Source organism: Ambystoma mexicanum, chromosome 5p (assembly GCF_040938575.1).
Source record: "Ambystoma mexicanum isolate Mex_15411 chromosome 5p, UKY_AmexF1_1, whole genome shotgun sequence".
In the NCBI taxonomy this organism is placed as follows: domain Eukaryota; kingdom Metazoa; phylum Chordata; class Amphibia; order Caudata; family Ambystomatidae; genus Ambystoma; species Ambystoma mexicanum.
The window spans coordinates 233,376,290-233,401,442 of record NC_090930.1 but is presented as its reverse complement, the minus strand read 5'-3'; the positions used below and the strand labels follow the sequence as shown (position 1 = coordinate 233,401,442).

The following is a 25,153-nucleotide window of genomic DNA, read 5'->3' as shown; positions in this document are numbered from 1 at the left end:
AATGACAAAACCCAGAATGACAATTGAAACTGATTTTGGATGCAAATCAAAATTCAACTGAGGATAAAAAATTGCTTGCAGAGGTCGCACGTGAAGCTTTGAAGCTCTTGAACAAGCCATGCTGGGATGTTACGAATGAGGGCAACACCAACTGTAGCAATATGGATAGACGCAAGAGCATTGTTGACTTGGCAAAAAACAAACTGTTGTCAGCACAGCTTAATATCGTCCCTGGAAATGTCAAATCAATGAAAAAATAAAGGTCAAGCGTTACCTGAGAACGAAAAAGAAATACATATGATATTAACTCAAAAAGATAAAGTGGAGGATCTGCAAGTGTGCCAACCGCTCTCGGTGGAGTCCTTTGCAGCAGCCAGACCTACCTGCGTGATTCTAGTGGACGGTCTTGAATAAAAGTTGGAGGCACCGAAATGTGATATGAATGAAATCACTAATGAGGGTGTTTGTACTGAGAAACTACAATTGAGAGATAATACAAGTGTTAAGTGCTCAGATGTGCAACATCTGGGTGACAAGACTGAAGGGCATGATACACAAAATGAAGCGGCCGCCCAAGCAAAAAACATGACGAAGAGTGGCTCGACTGAAGGGTAAGGTACACAAAATGGCGTGGCTGCCCAAGCAAAACGAAAAAGAGAAAGGGTACACAAATTGAATCTGAAGCCCAACTGGAAAACATGATGAAAGCAGCAAAAGGGCTGTTTGATATCTTTGCAAAAAATATAAACAAGCGAAACATAAAAGGAGTACCGCAAAAGAAGAAAACCAAAAACCCCAAAAAAAGGAAATCTAAGGACGGGTGCGAGAGCATTCTTAAGAAACCTTAAAACAGTGACTGTGAATGTATCTGCGAATGGCTGTGGTTCTGTGCAAGATCAGACCGACGTGGGCATAGGAAGAGGAAAACAAATGGGAATAAACACAAGATCTAACAACTTAGTAGAACAAGTACCTGCACCTTCCCAGACTGATCAAGAATCAGAAAAGGGGCCTGAAGACCCTGATGTTTAGATATTAATGAACGTATCTACCTACGAAGATGTTCAAGAAGATGAGCAAAGGAGAGGTGAGAGTATAGAAGGAAGTGAGCCCTTAGAGCCTGTTGTGAGCCAGAACCTGGTAGCACCAGAAGTGTGAGTAAGAAAAGAGTGTGTGTCATTGACAGGGCGTTTCTGCGAAGTGGTTAAGCAACCTCAATTGGTAGTTGTTGACACTGATGAAGATGAAGAGGGCTCTTTCCAAACAATGGACGAAAAGAGGCAAAAAGCGGCCTTAAAGAAGACGCATCAGAGTATGAATCCTGCACCAGTGAACATGGCTCCATTTGAAACATCTGATGATGTAGAAAAAGTACAAGTCCATGGGAGCTTATCTCGTGAAAAAACAAGTTTGAGTTCAAATGCTGCATTTGATATTAACACACGTAAAGTAAAAACAAACTTCAACAAAGATTAATCTTTTAATGGAAATCAAAGTGGTAACAAAGGCAAAGCGCATAAAATAAAAGCAACATATTGTCTACGTTTGGAAAGAATATTCAATATCCACGATGGCTTAATAATGAACAGAAGAAATGTACTGAGCTTGTTCCATCATGTCCCAGTGCTTCGGTCTATTGAGCCCAGTGATATCCAGGCTGTCAAATTTAAGGAAGACGAAAGACAAAGTGTATCTATATGCAAACTCAAGATTAGTTTGTGAAACTCTGCAATAGGGAGCTTCAGCTCTTCTACCATATGGATTCGATATTGTAGAAGTGGAGGTTGCCAATTTGAATAAAGAAGTAACGGATTTGGTGCATACTAATAAGCCTCCGCAATACTCTTTACTGAAGAAAAACTATTCAGAAACGCAAGCTATCTTGGATGAGAGTTGGAAATCAAACTATAAACAATTTAATCTGAATCACCAGGAACATCATGTTACCCAAGAAGTGAAACAAGTCAATCAAATCAGAATTACAATTAAAAGCTCTCAGCAGCCCATGAAAGCAAATGAAAAAGTGGTGAGCCATGCAAACACTAGAGAGTGGGATTGGCTAGCAGCCACTTTGGCAAATAATACCCAAAGCTAATGTCTAAAACAGCAAAAAGAAGAAATGCTTTCTGTGGGCTCATGGAACACGAGAGGATTCACAAGCTTGTTCAACTCTAATGGAGAGTGGGCAAGGGACGTGGAACTTCTCTGTCTCCAGGAATCTTGGTTGGACACATGTCCCATTGTGGAGAACTTCAAAATAGCAATCAATCCTATTATTAGAAAAAATAAAGGACATCCGAGTGCTGGTCTTATTACACTTGTGAAAAATGAATCTGGTTTTAGACTGCAGGAGTACAAGAACTTATCTCTGTACATCCAAGTGACGACTATTCCAAGGAGTAACGGCATTGAAAATAAGACTTTGCTATTTTATATCTTAAACCTCTACTGGCATCATCACGAAGCAGGAACAGTCTGATGATTTAATGATTGTCGACAACCATGCTCACATTATTGTATGCATAGACTTAAATTTAAACTGTATAGAGATGAACAAGAATGACACACAAACTAAACAACATTTGGCACAAAGATGGTGTGATGAGTTAACTCTACGGAACTTCTCTAGGTTAAACAGTAATGTTACGGGAGACATACCAGCTAAAAGAACCTGGCAAAGAAATAATCAAAAATCGATATTGGATAATATCTTTGTATTAGAAAATGTGTCTCTATATACCAATGACGTTCACGTGAATCATATGCAAGACAGTGACCATAATTTAGTCAAAACACGCTTTAAGATGTCTTGGCAACACAACTCACCTTCATGGAATCATGACATAATGCCAAACTGCAGTGGAAACAGACTTAAACTTAAACCACAGCAGGTGAATATACTGAAAGCTGATTACGCGACGCATATTCAAACACTGAGGGTCGATTACACTCCACTGCTGGAACAATATAAGATCTTGGCAAATCAAAATGGGACTCTGAGTTATATGCACATATATGCTTATAATCCACAAATCAATATGCGAAGGAGGGAAATGCGCAAGGCCCTGCGACAAGTTGACAAACTCACCAAATCTGAAAAAGATCCAAAAAAAGTATAAGAATTGGTTAATAGCACATTGTTCCATGACTGAACAACATGATGCAGAAAAAATAATGAAATGCATAAAAGAGAAGAATTGATCAGACTTCTGGAAAGCAATTAGCAACGAAGGCAGCGTACAGCAGGCGACTCAAAAAAATATGGGTACAGAAGAAAAATGTATTGAGCACTTCTCAGTGTTGTTCTCAAAAAAGGGCAACATTCCTAATCTTGTACTGCCAGTCCTCCAGCACTGGGATTTTCAATTTGACCAAGATGACATCTTAATAGATATCAAAAAACTATCCAAATATCCTGCTCCAGGCCCGGATGGCATAACAAATGAGATTCTGTAATCTAATCCTGAAGGTTGGGCAGAGTTCTGTAAAATCTTATTTGATAGAGTTGTGGCAGAAGGCTCCACTCCCGACTCATGGAAGAAGGCAATTGTCGTGCCTATTTTAAGAAAGGCAACAGATCAAACCCAATGGACTATCGTCCAATTGCCTTACTGGATGTTATAGGAAAAATATACGCCACACAACTCCAACACAAACTGATGGAATGGTTAGTATTATCTAAACATCTAGATGTCAGACAAAGTGGGTTTGTGAAGGGTGTGGACTGCTATTTAAATCTGCTCCTAATCAATTTATTGAAAATGGATGCCATTAGGAATGGCTCTAAAGTGTATCTTGCATTTGTGGACCTGTCTCACGGTTTGATAGCGTTGACAGGGAAATGCTTTGGACAAAATTAAAGCTCTGGAATTGTCCTGATAGTTTACTATCAGCCATCAAAGACTTACACATGAAGACTGAAATTAGCATACACTGAGATGCAAATGGTACCCAGTCAAAACCGATCCAGACATTTTGTGGTGTCAAACAAGGATGACCGTTGGCAGCTATAATATTCAATGCGTATATTTCTGACATTGGAGAAATTTTTGAAACATCCAAAGTTTTGACCCCAAAATATATGACTCTGCCTTGAGCTGGATTCTCTACGCAGACGATCTAGTGCTGATGGACCTTACGCATATTGGACTCCAACATAAACTTCAGGCCTTGGAGCAATATGTTGGTGACAATGGTTTGTACATAAATTCATGCAAATCAGTTGTTCTAACGCTACATTATTATTATTATTATTATTATTATTATTATTATTATTATTATTATTACTATAACAAGATCTTGCTAAAACTGCTTCCAATGCGAAAAAGTTTAAATGGAAATTAGATGGTAAATAGTTGCTACATGTGAAACATCTAAAATATTTAGGCATGTGGCTGAATTCAAATATAAATTATCATATTTGGGTGGAAAAAAAACAAAACAAAATGCCGTCAACTCAGTGTTCACGCCACAGTTCTTCATAAAAAATATGTCAAATTTACCTTGATTCCTACAATAAAGTTTTACAACCAAAAGGCTGTTCCATCTCTAATCTTTGGTGCAGAAACTGCCATTTGGATGTCCGGCTGCTTTGTGGGACACCCTTGAGAACATTTTTTGGACAAGGATTTTGAAAATCGCAAAAGGTATACCTGCTGCAGTAGTGCGATATGAACTGGGGCTGATCTCTATAAATGCAAAAGTCATCTGGAATACTTTGTCAATTTTTTGCAAAATATCCTTGCTTACGGTGCTCCGCTGCTGGAAATCCTCCATGATCATGCTAATAAACTATCAAATTCAGTTTTGACAGCATGGATAGATCAATGTTATCAAATACTAAAAGACATAAAAAGTGACAAAGACACACCGATTAAAAATCCTGATGCCTTAAAGAAAATAATGTGTGGGAACAAGACTGGATAAGTACTGGTATACATAGAGCAAATATTCGCTCATGAAAAATGTTCCTTTGGAAGGAAAAGCCTACAACTCAATCTATAAATACCTCACTAGATGTCCAAATAAGCGAAAAAGAACGTTGCTCATGAAATTCAGGCTAAACCAATTTAAAACCAAGGAAGTGATTATGCGATGGCCCAAATATGAGAAGTTGGATCCCAAATGCAGGTTCTGCAATTACCATGAAGAGAATATTAAGCACCTAATCCTTACCTGCAAAGCCTTTTTACCTAAAAGAAATATACTGTTTGGTGCATTTGTTGCAAATAGACCACACCTAACAATGGAACAATGGTGGGAGGAATGCTTTACGGAAGCTAACAAAAAACTATGCTCTGACATTTCTCTTAGAAACCATTGAGGAAGAACTAAGTTAACTCCCTTGAAATATTCTTTGATTCTGAGATTCATCCTTCAGCGTGTCCTGTTTGCTCAAACAGTGTTTATTTTTGAATTTTATTGTACTCCCTTTTCTTCATGGTTTTGTTTTTTTGTTGTCCTTTTCTTGTCGTTTGTTGTTTTTCTTTTTTTAAAAGGTTTTGTATAAACCAATAAAAAAAAAGAAATAAGAAGAATATCACAGCAGACAAACTACTCCCTTGCATCTTGCCCACCCTTAGCTCCCTACCTGACAATATGGACCCCAGCTTCCTAGTTGAAGAATATAACATAGTCATGACCAAAACTCTTTTTTTTTTCTTTTCTTTTTTTTTCTATGCAACGCTTCACAAATTTGTGTGTCATCCTTGCACAGGGGCCATGCTAATCTTCTCTGTATCGTTCCAATTTTAGTATATGTGCTGCAGAAGCGAGCACATGAACAAAACTCTTGATAACATTGCCCCGTTAAAACTCAGAAATAGTAAACCTAAAAGCCACTTAAACAATTGGTGTATTCCTCATTTAAAAAATCTAAGACTAGACAAAAGAAAATGTGAAACTGCCTGAAAACTTTATCCCACCGCAGAATACAAATCAAAGCTAATTAATATATAATCCCAATACAAGAAGGATATCCTCCTGGCCAAACAAGAAACGTACAACAACAGAATCACACAAGCAAATTCTAGTATGAAGGAGCTCTTCACTATTCTAAAAAAAATAGAAAATCCTATCATATCCCAAGACAACTGTGTCAAAGACAAAACATGGTGCTCTGATATCCAACACGCGCTAGCTAACAAAGAAGGCGCCACTTACTGTTACGACTCCATCTAACAAAATAATGCCACTGGAAATTAAACCTATCACCCAAATTTCACTTCTCCAAAGTCTCCATTATAGAAGTCGAGAAAGTTATATTGGGTCTCAAACCATCTAACTGTAAGGGTGACCAATGCCCAGCACAACTGATCAAGGACGCCGCTAGGGATATAGCACCGTTCATTACCAAACTTATTAATGCTTCCTTTAGATCCGGCACGATACCTAGCAACCTCAAGGAATCCTGGGTACTCCCACTCCTTAAGAAGCAAATGTTAGATACCGACCAACTACAGGCCTATCACCACTGTGCCATTCCTGCTGAAAATCTTTGACAAGGTTGCATACATCCAAATCCAGAACATCTTAGAACGTAACCAACTATTAGGCTCTCGACAATCTGGTTTCCGACCGTTACATGGCACATTAACAGCAGTCATCGATCTTAAAGCCCAAATAGACAATTTAAGAGACAATGCAAAACCCGCATTTCTCCTCCTCATTGACCTGTCGGCGGCAATCGACCTAGTGGATCACAAGGTCTTATGCAGCTACTTGGACTCAGCTGCTCATTTCTCTAGCGAGGCAATAGCATGGATCCAATCCGTCCTCATCGACCGAACCATGATGGTCTTTTCGCCATCTGCAGTCGCAGACCCTACCCCCTTCACTTGCAGGGTGCCCCAGGGCTCTTGTCTTTCTCCAACCCTGTATAATATCTTCACCAAGCCCCTGTTTGATGATCTGGACCATCTGGGTATCACCTACACTAATTATGCAGACGATACCCAGATCCTCCTAACTCTTACGGGGGACTATAGCAAGGATTTAGCATTGATGAATAGAATTTACAGTATTGTTCAGGCATGGATGGCCACCCACGGCCTCTGTCTGAACAATGATAAAACAGAGCTACTCATCCTGGAAACCACATCTCTTCTCACCAGACTTGGAACAGATACTCATCTTTCATCATCGATGGGAACCTTATTAAGGTAGCCAAGGAAGTAACAACCTCATGTTTTCACTTAGACCCCACCATAACTTTTAACAAACAGGTAAACACCCTAGCCTCCTCTACAGCATATACATGCAAATTAATTAGAGCTGGCAAACAATTCCTCTCATCCAACAGTTGTATGATCCTAGCCAGAGCCCTCATTATATCCAAGCTAGATTACTGCAACACCTTATATATTGGAGTGACCAAATTAATTATCAACAAAATACAGATACTCCAAAATAATGCCCTCAGACCCGCACTTAGTATATCTAAGAAATAACATATTTTTGAAACAAGAAGGAAGTACAAGGGGCTATCCCCACATGAGAAAATAAGACTAAAAACAGTATCCCTCATCCATAAGTGCCTAAACAATAAAGCACCACGATATCTAATAGAAATATTTGCTAGAAAAACATCTACTAGACCTACGAGACTAGAGAATTCCAACTGCCCTCGGGTGCCTCGCTTTAAACTATCCACCATTGGGGGCACCAGTTTCCCAGTGAAAGCAGCCCAACTGTGGAACTCACTACTTACCACACTCAGAATGCACCAAACCATTACCAAATTTAGGCAAAATCTGATCACATGGCTCCTAGAGAATGATGATAAATGAACTTGCAGAATATGACCATACTTGTAAATAAATGTACATCTTCCTGTATATAGATTGTTGGTATCTTCTCTACTATTGTATACTCTCTACCACTGCCTACTGTATGTACCGTTACCCAATGATAGTTAGATGTGATGTTTTCCTGATACCTTTGCAACTAATGTAACCTATGTACCAAAATGTATGACTTCCTGCCTCTGCCTGCGCCCTGATACCTTTGGGTCTGGCGCGCATAATAAATATCAAACAACAAACATTTAACCCCTTGACGGTTGGGTTTATTATATACAACAGTTCCCATCAGGTGATCTGAATCCATTTGGTGTTCATGTTATCCTGAAATCCTGCAACTACTTACGCAAAGTACATTTCAGTTCTGCCTATTCTCTGATGTTATCACGTCCACAGCATATTCCATTTTGGTCGATACATAATTTTTCCTTTCTTCACTCTTGTAAGCTCCACTGATTCGTTCTTCTTCTGGTGAGAGCATTTTCCTCCACAGTTTGGTGGTAGATGCATGTATGTGTTGGACACCCAGACCCAGTAGTGATCCATTAGCACTGTGGTACCGACTTTCATGCCTGGTATATCTACGATATCCGCTTCCATCCTTTGTTTTCCCCAACCTTCACAGGGCCATCATTCTGGAAACATAAGGAAACATTCTGGAGTGGTATTATTGGCATAGGACCTAATTTGTTCTCCACCTAAGTGAGCAGATTTACACTTGCTGTTCATTCCTTGAGGCAATCATCATTTGCCTTCTGCACCACTTCTAATGGAACAGTCAAGTGTACATGTGCCTTGCTTCCTATCCTCCCTTCCTTCCATCTTTCTCCTGTGAATATCTGTCCGTAGACCAGCAGCTGAGATCTCTCCCAGCATCCTGTTGTCCCTCTTATCTCCTTTTGTCATGTTTTTGGGCACTGTAACTCATTTTGTGTCACTAGTCAGGTTTCTCTGTTGTTAGGGCCGTCCGGAATGTATTGTCTTGTCTGTGCTCCAATAATCATCTTGATATAGTCTTGATATAGCTATCTTCATATGGGAACATCTTCTGCGACATACATCTTAATGTGGTCCATCTTTCTTGAAATCGACCTCTTGTGCAGAGCAATAAGTGCATAAGGCATTGTGCTCTGGCAGTTGAGATTTATGTGGCTATGAATGTTCTGGAAGCACTCATTCTGTAGGGGATGACAAAGCATACATAGCAGCTCTCCTTCATTATCTCTCTTCCCACCTTGGTCAAATGGTGATACCACATGTTGTTGGACACATGGGACGAATCAGCTAGAAATGCTTTTATGTGTTTCAAATCTATATCTTCACTTCAACGGAGTCTTTTTACTTTGTGGCCAGCGCTGGTTCCTTATTCAGATATGGCTTTAGTAACAGAGGAATAGTGGTTTTGTTAACGTGTACTTCAGTGTGTGCATAAGACAATGCAACTTTTTGCAATGCAAAGAGGGTAACGGGGTAGGGACAGCAGAATGCACAAAATATGAACACAACTATTCTCACCACAGATTCCATGGGCCTCATTGTGAGTGAGCCAGTCTGGAAATAAAGGTGCCAGTAAGTTAACAGCACCTTTTCTGTACTGGTTCACTCTGTGTTTGCCAGTATGGGCTCTGAACTACCGGCAGGCCTGACCTACCAGGAGTTCAGGCCTCTACCGGAATGTTTTTCCCTGAAGCATCAGCGCCAATATTAACTATCGGACTCCATCGGAATGGGAATTTACCGTACCGTCGCCGCTTGTGATATCCTGGTAGCACCAGGATGTCAGGCGGCGGTAACGGTAATACAAGGTTGGCGGCAACCTGCCGGTAGTACTGGTGGGTTACCACCAACCTTGTAATGAGCTGTTTTGTAAGCTTGCATGCCCCCTGTCTTGTCCATAGAGTCTGCATAACCACTTTCAAAACCTTTTGATGTTAATTTTTATTACAGGTCAGGAAAATCAGGCTCTCCTGCAGTACTACTGTGCTAATGCAGCGGAAAACAATCTTTCCCAAACAAAACATCCCTTTGGACTGTTAAGCAATGTGATGACAGGTGTGTCCTGTCTTGTCAATGCTGGATAGGTATGGGCTATGTAGAAGAGGAAAGCATAACATAACACCTTAAGCATTATCATTTGTTCAGAGAATGCTACAAGTTTGTAAAAGTGCTCTTCAGCAGTTGTGCAGGTATAAAATTATTCTCCAAAATCAGTCCAAACATTCACGATGATGACCTAGTGTAAGAAAATGACAGTGTACCTAATCTGGCTTTTTGATTTGTTCTTGTCTAGTTCTAGTCTTTGATCGTGTCAGAATTTGCCGCTGTGTTTCTTCTTCTTCTTCTTGCATCAAATTGTCTACACATTGGGCCTCCTTCCTTACCAACTTCAATTCTTTGTCAGTTGCTTGCTCTATGGTGAGTGGCCCATCGAACTTGGACTTAAACCCTGACTGGACAAAATTCTACAGGAGCACTTTTTTATCCCAGATAAAGGGGTGGTTGTCTAAGCAGTTCAGACTGTTCTACTGGTGCATTCTCTTCCTCATCCTTCTTTGACCTCCCCCGCTGGGACTGGAGCTGTTGAGATATAAACGAAGCACTAGCCATCATTGAAATGAAATATTCACACATTTCATCACCCAGAACAGTTGCTGTATTGGACGTCTCTCAACGCTCCAGTGGGCGGAACAAGCGGGTGTCACATACATCATCCTGTCACCATGTCATGAGGAGTTAAATCATGGTCAGATCCAGGTTGATTATGTATTGTGAACAAGGCTAAGAGTAGGCAATGGAGCCATCCCTTTATTAGTGTTACTTTAATTTTGGTGATCTTTTCTTTGAGCAAGCCATTGAGGTGTTCACGAATCCCATTCACTTGCTGGTGATACGCCCAATGTCATTCCTGCCGTCAGTCTTTCTAACTCATATATCCATTTCCCTGCTCCTGCAGTTAATGAGGGTACATTTTGCGTCAAATTGCCCTTGCATTTGTATTTAATGTGGGCAGCCTTCACCCTTTTCTAGTGACGGAAACTGTGTCAGCCATACTCCTCTAGCAAAAAACAAAATGGAGTGCCTGGCTATTAACTGTGTTCTCCAGATAATATAGACTTTCTATAACAAATAATCATATGATTATGATTTTCAGTGTATGTTTAATGTTTGGAATGTTTTGGGTTCACTTACCTGTGGTAATCATTGACATGTATGAAATATAAACATGTATTGCTTATGTTAGAATTTTCATTAAATTGTTCTTGGGTCATTTTGGCTTTACCTGGCTCACCCTGATTATTTGTTATAAAAAGCCCTATTCCTCTGTCATACTTCCGTATGTCTTTTGTAGTAGTGAATGCTCTTGTCACACTCACTCTTTTCCATCCCGGTATGGCTCATCAAGCTATGTGCATATGGGGTAAATGTATCTGTGATACGGGATCTGTCTTTGGAACACTCGAGGCGTCCCTCGGGTTCTAACTTGCCCTTCTCAGTGTCTTTCTCTTCACCCCACAGTATTTCTCCCTTTGGGCTAACTTCCAAGGAGGAGTGATGTGGCCTCCTTCGTTCGTCCTCATCACTTTCCCCAAGGTCTTCATCCGACCCAATGGTTCCCATGCTGTCACCACTAACCTCCTTTACTTCATCTTCACAATGAAGCTTCCTTAACATGTGTTTCCCCTGTCATCTCTCCATTATTCTGTCCAGTGAGTTCTGTCCCCCCTCTTTGGGGACCCCACTATACTCCTGCTTGCCTTGGGGGCAGAGGCTCTATCTTTTCTGTGCCAATACAGTACCCCTATTCATCTCCGTATCCCCTCTTCCTCATCATCATTTAACCTTTTCAGTTCTGTCATAATGTCCTCTACCGCCTTGAGGCATCTCTCTCTACTTCTCTCACTTTCCCACTCCTGTCTTCTGTCTCTTTCTTCTTCACTCTAAGCCAATGCAATCTAACAAGTGATTTCCAATTTTCTCTTTTCCCTCTTCACTTGCAGCTGCCTCTCTTTCTCTTCCTCCTCCTTTCTTCTCGCTTTTCCTCTACCTCCTTTTGCCTTTTCTTCTCTCTTTTCTCCCTTTCTTTTCCCCCCATGCTTTCTTTACCTCCCTTCTTGACCATCCCTTTTCCTCTTTCTCCTCCCTCTCTCTTCTCTTCACTTCCTCCATTATCTCTGCCCATTCTCTGTCCTCTTACTGTTTCCCCTTGTGTTTTCTGAACTTCCTCCTCGACACTTCTGTGCTCTACTGCAGACCTTCCATCTAATGTGAGTAGTATTTGTCCTTCTACCCATTTGTTTGGTGTGACATTCACTTTGTTATCGCTACTGTGTCCAGGTGCCACCTTGTCAACTTTGCTTACAAGTCGCTACGCTCCCTGCCTTCATCAACTATAGTCCCCATTCTCTTATTTGCTTGCTTAATGCTACTGAGTGTGTCTTCGCTGCTATACACATGTGGTGCATAGACAGGGTTTGTATATTCTGCCGCTGCTTTTTATTCCTTCAAGGGGTGAAACCCCTCACTTTCAGTCATAGGATCACGGTTTTGAGGAGGGGTGGAGGAGCCGTGGCCGCTTCGCCCCCCACATGATGCTGGTTTAGCATCCACTGCATCTTGATTGGATCCTCTTCCTTGTCCTCAAACATTTTCCATAACTCTAATATAGCTAATCGGTTACTCAATTTTTTCTCTTTATATTTGTGTCATGAAACTACATGGTCATGTGTTGCAGCACAGATTTGGAAAGACTGCTGTCCTAGGCCCATGGCTTAGCCATTTTGACCTATTTGTTGCAAGTCCATTCCGTGCAATACTTGCATATTTTGTCTTGAAACTGCGGGAGGGACTTGCACAAGTGCTTAAGGTGAGTATCCCCTATGATGGCACACCACTTTCTGACTGCCAGTACTCACTTGACCTCAAGTGAGGATTTTGTACACCTTTCAGTAATTTTTTCCACGAATATATCACAATTATCAAGTACACCAGCTCTCAAAATATTCCACAAGCATATTCGGTTCACCATCTCCAACAGGAGCATGCTCCACGCACTGCCCTTACTCCATTCTCCACCCTCAAGGCCAAGTTACAATATTTCCAATTGCTCCTCAAGCCCAACCCAAATGGTAAAACACTCTTTTACAACTTCAACGTTGCCACATCGTGTTACAAAAACACAGTTTTCTCCCAAATGTTTTAGTCTTCTCTCACCAACACATCTTTGCCCCGCTATGGGTCTTCACCTATGCATCAACACATCATGTCCTATTAACAATGTGTTATGTGACATCACAAGCCTAACACAAACAAATCCCAAAACTTCAAGTACACTCTTAATCCCACAATACCCTAAGACGCAAGAACACAAATGACATGCTTCCTACTTACAAATCACATGGGATACAAACTCTTGAAATGTTTTGGTTCTTCTTCTATACGATTGCATAGGAATACATCTGTAAAAGATCCCAGAAAACACCACCTTCCATGGCCTAAGCAAATCAGCGCCTAAACACAGGGATTCCTCTTGCCATCCATAAACTAAGCTAACACCTTGATAACAGGAATACACAAATAATTCATCTGTAAACTAAGCTGACCTCTAAGCTAAAATCAGCTAAACTGAGGTTGTGAGGCAGTAACAGTGGTGGCCGAAGTGGAAGTTAGTGGTGCACTGCCACTAACCTACAAAATGAATTGTTTTCGTTTTAAGCTACCATGTTTTTTTTCCTAATAACATGATGGTTATCATAACATTGTTGTTTCTGCTGCCAGTTGTGTCAGATATGACACTCCCTACTATATCCATACCTATGCATTGCATCTTTAGCCTCTGTGCTTGAAAGATTCTGTATAGGCGTAGTATAAAATGCCATATCATATCATATCATATCATATCACTATACTGTCCATCTTTGTATACAACCTATTCTTTCTCTTTCTTTGAGCCTCAGCCAACCTACCCTAGCTTTACAACCCAATCCCACTGTATTTTCAGCCTGTGTATTGTTACCCACCCTACTGCATCTTGTGTACCTCTATCTATTTAATGTATCCCCACCTAGTCTACTCCCACCCTTGTTGATTTATTAGTTTAAGTTTTTTGTTAACCCACATTGGATTTTTATTCCCAATGACCAATGATTGCTGTCTCTCATCAGTCTGAGCCTGCCATCCAGTTTGGTTAATACATATTTTCACAAAACAAAGTTACATCCTAGAAAACCTAACAGGACTGGTTAGTAAGGCAAACTACATATACATTCTATAAGGGGTTAGAGTGGCAATTGTGTAAAAGGTATCTAGTAGCTCTCCTGTGACCACCTCTGAATGTTGCGAGGTGTGTACCCATGTTACAGGTTAGTAGTGATTAGAGGATGCAACACAGTATGTGCTTTGCATGGAAGGTGGCTAGGGATTGGGCAAAGAGGGTCTTCTCAGCTTTGGAGCTTTGGAAAGTTATCAGGCCATGTGCCACTACCCAAGGTGGTGGGAACGACTCCGAAGCTGCTGCATTTTCTCAAAGATTTACCACTGCCGATTTCCCAGGCTTTGAGACAGAACATTTGGCTTTGGACCTGATATTGCTTTGTATTATCTTGCATTCAGTTCGATGGGAACAGCCATCTCAGGCTGGCTCAAATTAATAGGGTTTGTCTTGCAGGTTTAGATCACGTGTGTATAGACCACAGAATTGATTTTTCCGGTGTGCAATTGTGAGGATATTCAGCTTGTATTTCATGCATATGTGTGATCCTTTCTGCTGACTTGTAACTTTACTTCTCTGTGTGTCCTTTTCAAAGCTATGCATGGTGGCTACACTGAAAGCCTGGTCTGCGTGTTTCAGTGAGGTCAGTCAATTGGATCAGCTCTGCTTTCTCAAAGCCATACTGCTTCTTCCATCCATTCCAATGTACTTGTGGCTTCCATTTTGATTTACATGGCAGCCCATGTTAGTTTTGTTTAAGCGTCAGCAAGCAGTTTGTTTGTATGTGGCCGTGACTTGCATGTTCTATGTGTCTTTCAACAATCAATCTACAGTATCTGTGTAACTTCATGCAGGCTGTCTATGTGCTTCATGTCTAATGCCACTATGTCAGAGGGTCAATCCTGACACCATCAGCTTCTTCAACGTTATAGTCAGTCAACCTTTTCCATTGATAGAAGCTGTAGCTCTTCAGCACTACCATCTGGAAAAAGTCTGAACGGTTGTCTGAGTGAGTAGTGTTTTTCACATCTACGATGCATCGAAGACAGGGAGGAACGGCACAGGAATGATGTACATCGTTTGTTTCTGTCGCCAAGATGAGAGTGGAATAGACACAACGAGGACCACGTAAAGGTCTCCCTATTCATAGGAATTCCACCTAAAATCACATTTTACCCTTAGGCCTATGTAGTCATAACTGTCCACCTACTCTATAAATGTTCCATTGAATTCCAGCCAAATTCTAGTCTTTGTCTTGTACATGTTTGTTTTCTGGACACTAACCGACAGCCCATTAGTGCTGGAAAATTGAACATAAGTGAAACATTTGGATTTTCCCGCCTTCGGAGTAAGGGATAGAAGTGCTACGTCACCCACAAACATTAGTATGTGGTATGGTGCATCAGATGGAAATGTCAACAGTTTTTCAATGATGACTTTTATAAAAAAAGACAGAGCAGTTTGTAATAACGTGGATCGACACTCAGGTAAGTTCTTTGTATGTCTTTAATGTCTCCAAGTACAAGTTAACACGTAGGAGAACAGACACCGGCTTCCCACCCGGCGGGCACACACCAACTGACTCCTCTAGAACACACGCACTGTAGGTGCGTGCATTCCATTCTATTTCATTCCAATGTAATGACAGACTACAATCACAGATTACAACGCGCGTGCATTCCATTATATTTCATTCCAATGTAATGACAGCCTACAATCACAGATTACAACACAGTTTTGGCGGCTGTAACACAGCCTTGAGTACCCCCATTTGGATCTCCATGGTACTGGTTGTGCTACCGTGTACATTCCACCTGATTACCAGTTCATTATTAGTGTACAGGTTTTTAATTGCCTGTAGTAACACCCATGAAATACATAGACCTAATAAAACACTCCACAACCTAGACCTTGGTACCCTGTCAAAGACTGTTTTTAAATCAATAAACAATGCATATAAATGCATCTTTTTCAAGGTTGCATATTTGTTTTGTAAATGTTGTAATCGCAGGGGTTGATCTATAGCCCTTGTACTGCTCTGAAACCTGTCCTGCAAATGGTTGATTATATTGTTTCAGGTCTCCCAATGCACCAGAACCTCTTTGGTGAATATTTTCCCCCTTCATCTAATAATGAGATAGGGCAGTAGTTATATGGATCATCCCTACCAAGCTTCTTATATATGGGAACAATGTCTGCGTTTTTCCAGGAGAGGGGGACAACATTTGACTTCCATATTGCTTCCATATTGCACTGAAAAACCGGGTAAGTTATGGAACCCAGATAATATGCTCTGATTTATAAAAATCTACTGTAATTTCATCCGGGTGTGGGGTTCACCTGCCTTTTGTCTCAGAAGCGCTGCCTTTACCTCTTGCGTAGTTAGCATCAAGGGCACCCGGTCCAGGGAATCATAGTATGGACAATATAAACCTTGCTCAGTAAAAGCCCTAGTTTCAGTGGACAATCCTTGAAAGTGTTCGTACCATGCCACTTCAAGAATACAACCCTGAATCATTATCTGATCCACAGTAAGACCTGTCCCTATTAATCACCAAAATGTATGTTAGTCCTTGTTGATAATAGAATCTAGCAGGGAATTGCAGGTCTTCCCTAAAAAATCCTCCTTTTTACTCTTAATTTGGCCTTTGTAGTGCCGCTTAGCCTCCATCAGCGCCACTACCCCCCTGAGGCTACGTGCTTAGCACCGACTATCAGATAACATTTGGCCATACGACAATCCCCATCATACTAAGTGAATCTTGTGACTGAGTGTTTTTCAACTGTCCTGATACTAGCAGTAAAAAAAAAACTCTAAATCACTGTGTCAAGTTTGAGTAGGTTGTGACTTTGCCTGTGGAAGTACATATATCAATGGCAAATAAATGTTCCCGAGCTAGCAGAATACTGCTATAAATGTCAGGGAGTAATTCATCTGTATTAAGTTCCTCCCACATGAGGGACTGTCTAGCATGTCCAGCTATAAAGAGTTGTTTTTTTAATCTGAGCCAATCCCATCGGTAACACCAAGCCAGCAATGCAGGATCAGCTATTAATACGAGTGGGCGATGTTCGTTTTCAGGCTGTTATGGGGACCACTCTCAAAAAGTGTTTTTTGTGGGGGTGTCTCCCGATAACCTACCATTATAAGCCCTCAAATTCAATTCCATTAATAAAGTGGTCACCTCTACAACATCCAGGTGTTTCCTCGTTACCTTGGGTTCTGATAACTGTCCCCCATAATATCTAGAGGTTAAATTGCAAATTAATGTCTCCCATTATTAGTGTTTTCAAGATATATTATTGTATTTCCTTCCATAATTCAAACCTCTCTTTGAGGAGGGAGAAACTCCTACTTCCTCCTTCAGGGTCCTGCCGATTTAATACATTAAGTAATAACACTTCTGAGCCATGCCTCAGTTTCAAATGTAATTCTAGGAAATCTTTACGTCCATTGTCTATTGGTCTTATTGAGGGAAATAGTGATGCGTCAATTCAAATCAAAACTCCCCTGCTGGGTCTGCACCTCAACTTGTATCGATAGAATATCATATGTGGCATAGCCGTGTAAATGAAATGCTTCAGTTGCCCAAGTTGCCTGTAGACATTTCACCTCGTTACCGTGAATACATTTTACCCATTCTTCATTAGATAGGTTTTTCTTTCTTTGAATACACCTCCAACCCTGAGAAACCCTCAGTTTGAGTAGCATGGGAAATATCTTCAGTGCTGTGGTGCATGATCTGTCAGTCTGTGTTTCTCAATGGACCTATCACCATTAGGCTCTGAGTTTCCACAAACCTCCCCTGCATTGAGGGACTCAGGGGGGGTGATTGCTGGGCTACATTTCAGGCCCCCTGGGAATGTCTGTTTTGGTTATTGATAGCGTATCAAACTAGAGCAGTATTTGGTCTAGAACAACTGTCAATTTAATCCAATCACTATTTCAAAGCCTTCTCGTGGGATTGATCTCTGATCCATAATTAGTAACCATTCAACACAACCTTTTTCCCTCAGCTCCACTCTTATAATCCCTTGAACCACTATTCGGGCAGGTTAAACGTTCACTACGTAGTATGTCGCTCCTAATACTAGAACAACAACCTTGCCTTTCCCTGAAACAATGCTTGACCGTATTAATAAGTGCATCAATCAGTTCTCTCCCCTCACATTTCATCTTGGGGACATTCACTAACTATACACAATTCTTGTCTCTGGCTCAATTCATTATTTTCACAGGGAGAGTTTGACTGCCGTCATACTTTTTACTAGCAGATCTGTGTGTAGTTGGTAGTATGGATGGAGGATTCTTGCCCACAAAAGCATTGATCAATTTATCGACCTCAGTCACACCATTGGCCATAGTTGGCATTCCATGAATTGTCTCAAAATGACTGGGGTGCCAGAGGTTATATCTTGCCAAATCATTCCTTGACCCGGTGTAGATCTAACCTCCCCAAATTCACCTTTCAGATCATCCAATTCTTTGACTAGAAGCGCATTGTCTATATTTACTTGTTTCTATGATTGTCTGTAATGGTCTGCACCCTTCACACTGTGGTTTTGTCAAAGTTGTATGTGCACCTGCCCCGTTCATGCATTGATGAACAGCTACCTGCGGAGTGGCCTAAGGGAGTATATTACTATCACCAGCCACCCCCCCAGGTTACTTGATGCTAGGGGGTCAAACCTATTCAGGATGGTGACCTCCCTGGGGTAGGACGTATGACCTAAAGTCTAAGGGCCAATATCATTAGCTATAACTTCTCCTCTTGGCTTTATCCCTCACCCCCTCGGCCTTCCTACTTTGGCCATTTTTAACAATTTCAACTGGAACATTGTAACACATTTCACTGCTTTGTGTCAGAGAGTTTGGTACTTCATATATTGGGAGTGTCTTCCCCACATTGAGAAGAGCGGGGGAGTGACTTTACCGCCATTCTGGTTTTTCTCTGCCTGTTCCCTAGCATTAGCTGCATTAATCCCTTTTGAAGCTTGGTTTGATCTCACTTTACTTTTACCGTCCTCAGCCGAACTAATTGCCAACAGCTCACCTGTCATGATCACTGCACAAGTGGATTCCTGCTGCCTCCCCATTTTATTAGCCTCAGGTAGAGATCTATTGCTACTAACTGGAGTTTCAATATCATATAATAGATTGTCAATTTCATTAATCCACCCTCTAATCTCGGGCCCAGGACCTGCCCCCACCAGTCACACACACCTGCACTGCCTTCCCGGCAACCCCGCACTTGGGGACTGTTTTCAGTATCCCTACAGTCCCACTACCAGCACTTGACACCTGATATCTGCACTTACCCTTGCACTGCCACCAGCTGGCTGTACTTTGCTTACTGTTATTTGTTCTATTATCCCATGTACTGCACTGTCCCCTTCCCCTTGCCCCCTGCACTTTCCCCCTTCCCATGCACTTGCGCGATCTGAATGGCACCTGTCCTAGTAGGATTGCTGTCTTCCCTCTGTTCCCCTCCCTTGCCTCGTCGCGCCTTGAATCACTTGTGTATAGGCACGTTATAAATACCATATCATATCAATCATAACATTTGCCACATCAACCTTCCTGGAAAGTTTGGCAAATAGTTTAACCTCTTTAACATTAGGAGGACATTGAGTTGCCTTTCTTTTAGCCATACTTCCCAATGTTACCACAAATGTCAAGCAAAACAGACACTTCCACAATTACCAGTAGTACATATCAATGCTAAAACATGTCTGCAGGTTTGTTACCCCCATATAAAATATACATAAATAATCATACAATGTTGCTGCCAAACAACTTCAAACAAACAATCAACGGCTATTAAAGCAATTAAAATCATGGCCTAGAGTGAATAGATGACACCTGTAATTAACAACTGTAAAAAAAACTTCAGATTAAACAATTAAAACAATTAAAATCAGAGCCTCAAGGTAATAGATGACACCTGTGATTAAGCAGTACAATATTGATACGTTATTATGAGGTGGCCAAACAATTAGAACAATTGTGATAACAGTCTGAATTTTAATAATGGCAACTGTAAATTAAAACAATATTAAACAATTTAATATTAATTAATTGCTGTCTATCCGTGCAATAAAATGACCAAAACCTGCCCCGCTCGCATACAACTAGCCACTCAGTCAGGGGTAAACCTCGGCACACGAATGTCTGTGGGTCGCCATGAAGCATTTTTCCAGCGCCTGTCAAAGCTGGCTTGGGAAATCCAATTCTTAAAACCTTCCAGCCAGGCGATGCCAGGCCCACCCTGTCCAACAGCCCGCAGCAGGCATATGACTTGCGCAAGCCCCGGGAACGCCTCCAAAGCTAACGGGCCTGCCAGTGTCCGCCTCCCGGACCCAGGGTGGTGCAGGTAGGAACATGTAGGGCACCAGTCCTGCTCGCTCAGTTGCAGGTTGCTGGCGAGGCTTCAAATGAGCACAGTCACAAGATAACCCCAAAGGACAAAATTATCTGAAAATAGTCATGAAATAGTAAGTGTTGAACTTTTTTTTAAATGCACCTTATTTTGTGTAATGTCTTTCCTTTCTCTTCTTCCATTCCATCCTGCCTCCTTCACCACTACAGAGCAGCTCTATGTAATCGAGATCCCCAGTACAATTATGTTTCTTCTTTTATTCAGTGATAGTTTTACCAGAAGGTGTAATATTCTTCCCAATTAAATTGTACAATTTGACCTAGCAATAATAAGACACCTTACTGCTTTTTGTTGATTAAACAAAAAACAGGTAAAATGCGTATTGTTTTGCTCAGGACTTACGTGCTGTTAATGCATAGGTGCTACCCACTTTTCCGGTTGTTACTAACCATGGCAGCTTGTTGTCCTGCATCCCAGCTACTGCCACTCACTTTACAGTGGTAGATTTGCTTTCTGCATTTTCTTCAATACCTGTTTAATATGACTGTCAGCACCTGTTTGAATTTACCTATACAAATCCCCTATTTACATTCAGTAGACGTCTTATGGGGTACGTTGAGAGCCCCAGTTTTTGCTCCCAAAACAGAGAGATCTTGACTTACAAAAAAGCAATCGAGAGTGTTTTTTGGTCCAATATGTCAACAACCATTTGATGGCGTCTTGCTCATTGAACGATTGCAAAAAGATTCTCTTGACCTGTTGACAGCTATTACTAAGAACGGCATCCGAGAAGAAATTTCAACTTTGCTTGTCCTGTAGACATTACTTAGGCCATGATGTTTCCGCAAGCCAAAGACATGTTCCCACTCGCATTAAGGTGATCCATCTAGTGCACAGTCCGCAGAAAAAAAAACAATTGGGGAGATAAATCAGTATGGTCTGATACTGTCAGTAGTGGACCATTGGATATTCCTTCACTTTAAATCCCTCTCAAATGTAACCCAAGACGTTGTTCTACCGAAGAATCATTTTGGAAAAATTAAGCAAGAACTGTCAGAAGTACCGGGACTCGATTTGGCTGACTATCAAAAACCATTTACCCATTAACGCTGTTTTGTGACGAAAGTGATGGGTTTGTCCAAGATGTTTTGACTCAATGCCCAGTGATAAGCATTGTCCAGTCTAATACTACCGCATGCTGATAGATTACATGGCTTTGGGTTTGCCTTCATGTTTATGAGTGGTTGCCACCACTGCTTTATTCATTAAAAAAAACTGATGTGTTGGTCCAGGGACATCACGTGAAAGTATCTGGACCACACACAGTGCTTGCTTCATTGTTAATTGATAAGTAATAAGGCATTTCTAATTCCCACCTTACCGGGTATGAAAACATCCTTTTATAGCAGCAAATGTCACTCTCAGTAGATGTTCTTAAACCCTGCTTCTATGCTCGTTGACTCCCTCCAATGGTGAACCCCATGATTGTCTTCTGCTGTCTGAAAGATCTGAAAACCAGGTCTGAGCATTGGTGCGGCTTGACAATATCACGTATCACATTGTTTGGTCCTTTCCTTAGCACTGTGTTGTGCTGCAGTGTATCTGTGACGTAGCCGGGAACGTGAGGACCCAGAGGGACATGGAGCATTTCGGAGCATCTTGGAGGCGTTGCGCAGAACCCTGCAGAGGTCAGCAGAAGCAGTGGACTAGGATATGGCAGACAGTCCCTTATAGGATGCTTTGTTTTAAGCCCCACAAAGTCCCCAGGGCGTGAGAGCCGCCCAGTCCAACACCCTATTATACCAGCTTTTACTTTGAACCTGGTGGAGCTCGTGGGAGAACGAGCTGGACTGTACAGGTACTGGCTAGGCAGAGACTGCGGTGATTGCTGCTTTCCATTTTTCCTTATCTCTTTGTCACTGTTCCCTCGCTGTACCCCCGCCCCATGTCCTAACTGTTCTGATTACAGACCCAGACAGTGCTGTTACCTGCTGTGACTGTAAATGCCCCCTACAGCTTAAAACTGGTCCTTGTAGTGAGTCCTAGTTGTGTGGTGTTACTAGGATCTGCAGAATCAATATCTATCTAAGGGAACGTGTTGAGGGATGCGCTGGGCAATGGCTGAGGGAGCCTTGGTGCCATCTATCTAGTGCGCTGTGTGCTCTAGTGTCCCAGTAGAACAGCTGTGGAGCTGGTGGGCACCTGGCCTTTGTGGATTCTGGCAATTATTTTATTTGAGGCTTAGAGCAGCCGGTGACCAACACAGTGAGTACAAGGGTCTCTGTTTAAACTTAAATCTTTATACCCTTGAAACTCGCTGCATTCTAATTTAAATGAAGAAGCAGACGTATCTATATAAGGTTTGTGTAGTGCCATGACAAAGGCAAAGAAACAGCCTCCTAATTTGGTGCTTCAGCCCTCACCAAAAAACATTATTTCTGCATCCAGGAAAGAAACATCAGTGAACAATGCAGGCGAACCTGTGCAAATCATCTTGTTAATTAATCAGATTGTCACGGTTAGTAATACTGGCAAAAGGGCAAAAATCACTGACTATTATAAAGTGTTTACTGATGGTAGTATTCCTGGCTGCAACAGAAATGCAGCAGTAGCTGGATTGGAATAGTTGCCAAATACATCCCCACTAACCCCACCTTCAAACCTCTGTATACCTAACTCACCCGAAAATTCACACAACCAACACTCGCCCAGCAAACTGCACGCACTTTACCAGCACACCAGGTCTCGCCCCGGTCCAATAGTTACATCAAAGCTCAGCACACAATGTATACCGAACTGAAGCTTCCAACAGCACACCACCTCTCTCACTCTCCTACTCCCTCTTCAACCCGACTAATCCAACCCTGTCCGCCTTCTTGTTTTACAGATCTGTCAGATCGCCTGGGGACCAACTCTGTTGGTGACAGTGCGTGATATAAATACCTTTAACATTTAACATTTAAAAAGCCTGTTGCCTGACAAGGATGGTAAACCCATAGAGACTGTGGTGGGCTCCCCACCGATCGACAACATTAATTCCTTACTCAAGCTCTGCATGGGACTACGGGAACCAGCAGGCAAGATGGGGCACACGTTCACTTCCAAACATAAGTAGAATAATGTGTTTGACACGCAACTCTCTGCCACGACAGATTTGGAATGTAAGCACATGACATTCCTTTTCAAGTGGTAGTGATTCTGATATAGCTTATTTGGCGCAAATCCATTCACCTAGCGTAATTCCAAGGGAAGTTACTTGTTCATCCTTTACTTGTTGCTCTTCTGCTGATGCATTATTCTCTTTAGGCTCCAAGATAGCCAAGGAACAAAATTATCTGAAATACATCCTTGGGTGGATTGTTGTCATTGTTCTTGTAAATTCCAATGTCTCACTCTCCATCAGCGGAGATGTATTTGTCTCTGATTTGTGGGGCATCATACACCAAGAAGAAATTGATGTCAAACAGGACTCAGTGTTGAATGTGCAGGGTGGGGCATTTAGCCTGCAAAACTCAAAGGTCATGCTGCCGCAAGTGGATGAGGTGGTTGAGGCGCAGGCCTGTGACGCATGGGTGTCTCCTAACATAAGCAATCCTGGAAGAAAAAACCAACGCAGGGGTCGTAAGGCAAAGACTACTAAAACAGGCGCCCTTTCAGTAAGTACTCCGTTCTTCGAACCCTCACTAGCCCCAGCGAGGCTTGCCAGTATAGAGCACACTATTCCTGAGGCGGAAGCCACACTTAGACTCACCGCAGTTTCCATCTCGAGACATGCACTTTTACGGGGCCTATGGACAAGTGGGTGCAGCCAGTTTTACAGGCTACACCGAGTGCATCATACCGGAATGCTGCAGAGTGCATTACTGATCCTAATAGGCCTTTTTTGTCTCACCATCAGTGGGTTTAAGTGATATTCAAGAAATATCAGAAGTGTTGAGTGTTGATACCCGCCACTATGCATCCGACACAAAGTAATGTAGCTAAAATAACTCTTGATAAACTCAGAAGAGGGCGATCTCAATCACTTGGAAAATGGCTCAAACGAGAGGAATTTCATCCCACTAAATGTAGCCCATTCTTGAATCAACCATTTCTCTTGGAGCTTTTTGATGAAGTTGAGGCCTTGAAAAACATCTGTTCAGAAGATATAAAATACATTGAACTACCTAAGGCTGACAGTCCAACTAATTGGTTTATAACTAAATTTTCATCTACTGCAGTGGAGTCTCTATTGAGTTTGCACCATTCTGACCTTAGCAATTTAGGCATTCAACTAACATTCTGCCATACATTTGTATCATTGGTACCCCATTTGAATGAGCAGAGTACGAGTAAGGAATTATTTCTGTCAATTGAACACAAATCAGTTGATTATCCCGAAAAGACTATTTTGATGCGCAAACTCAAACTAGTAGGAGGGACACTAAGGAAGTGGCTAGTTGGATTCCCCACACTTTCGCTAGTTGGATTCCCCACACTTTCGGGTGTGAGCTGTATTGAACCGCTCTCAAACTGTCTGTATGTAAATGGTTAACGTGGAACACGCAGGGGCACAATTCTTTTTTAACTAATACTTGGGGCATTTCCACTATCTTGACAAGTGACATATTTCTTCTACAAGAGACTTAGTTGATAGAATCATTCAGTGTTGATGGGTGTAATGTTCATTGCTTTTTTGCTAACCATAAAGGCAAAGGACGTGCCGCGCATGGGTTAGCGGTTGCAGCCAAAACCCATTTTGACACTAAAATGTACATATTTGAATT

The 25,153-nt window shown here is 41.6% G+C and overlaps 1 non-coding gene across 1 annotated transcript; it reads right to left on the bottom strand.

Moving 5' to 3' along the window:
- Window positions 1–5,671: 5,671 nt before the first annotated feature.
- Window positions 5,672–5,778, bottom strand: LOC138481855 (U6 spliceosomal RNA). Its single transcript, XR_011274452.1, has one exon. It is a non-coding gene; the product is annotated as a U6 spliceosomal RNA (small nuclear RNA).
- Between the last annotated feature and the right edge of the window lie 19,375 nt (window positions 5,779–25,153).